Source organism: Nanorana parkeri, unplaced genomic scaffold (genome assembly GCF_000935625.1).
Source record: "Nanorana parkeri isolate BGI_ZX_2015 unplaced genomic scaffold, ASM93562v1 scaffold2631, whole genome shotgun sequence".
In the NCBI taxonomy this organism is placed as follows: domain Eukaryota; kingdom Metazoa; phylum Chordata; class Amphibia; order Anura; family Dicroglossidae; genus Nanorana; species Nanorana parkeri.
The window spans coordinates 71173-71387 of NW_017308899.1; positions in this window are offsets into that span (position 1 = coordinate 71173).

Sequence of the window (215 nt, forward strand, 5' to 3'; positions counted from 1 at the left end):
TGTGTTGCTTTGGCCACTGTCCTGCTCTGGGGATCTTGGAAGTAGCGATGCTCGGAGCTACTCCCGTGTTTTGCTTGGTCTGGTCCATTATCTAAAAAAGTTCTCAAGAGTCGGCCAAGCTGCAACTATGCCCGTAAGCGGCGCTGCGAGGGAGATTGGTTTCAGAGTGCATACGGGGACAGGGGAGGGGGGGGGGTCAATTTTTTACAAGCGTG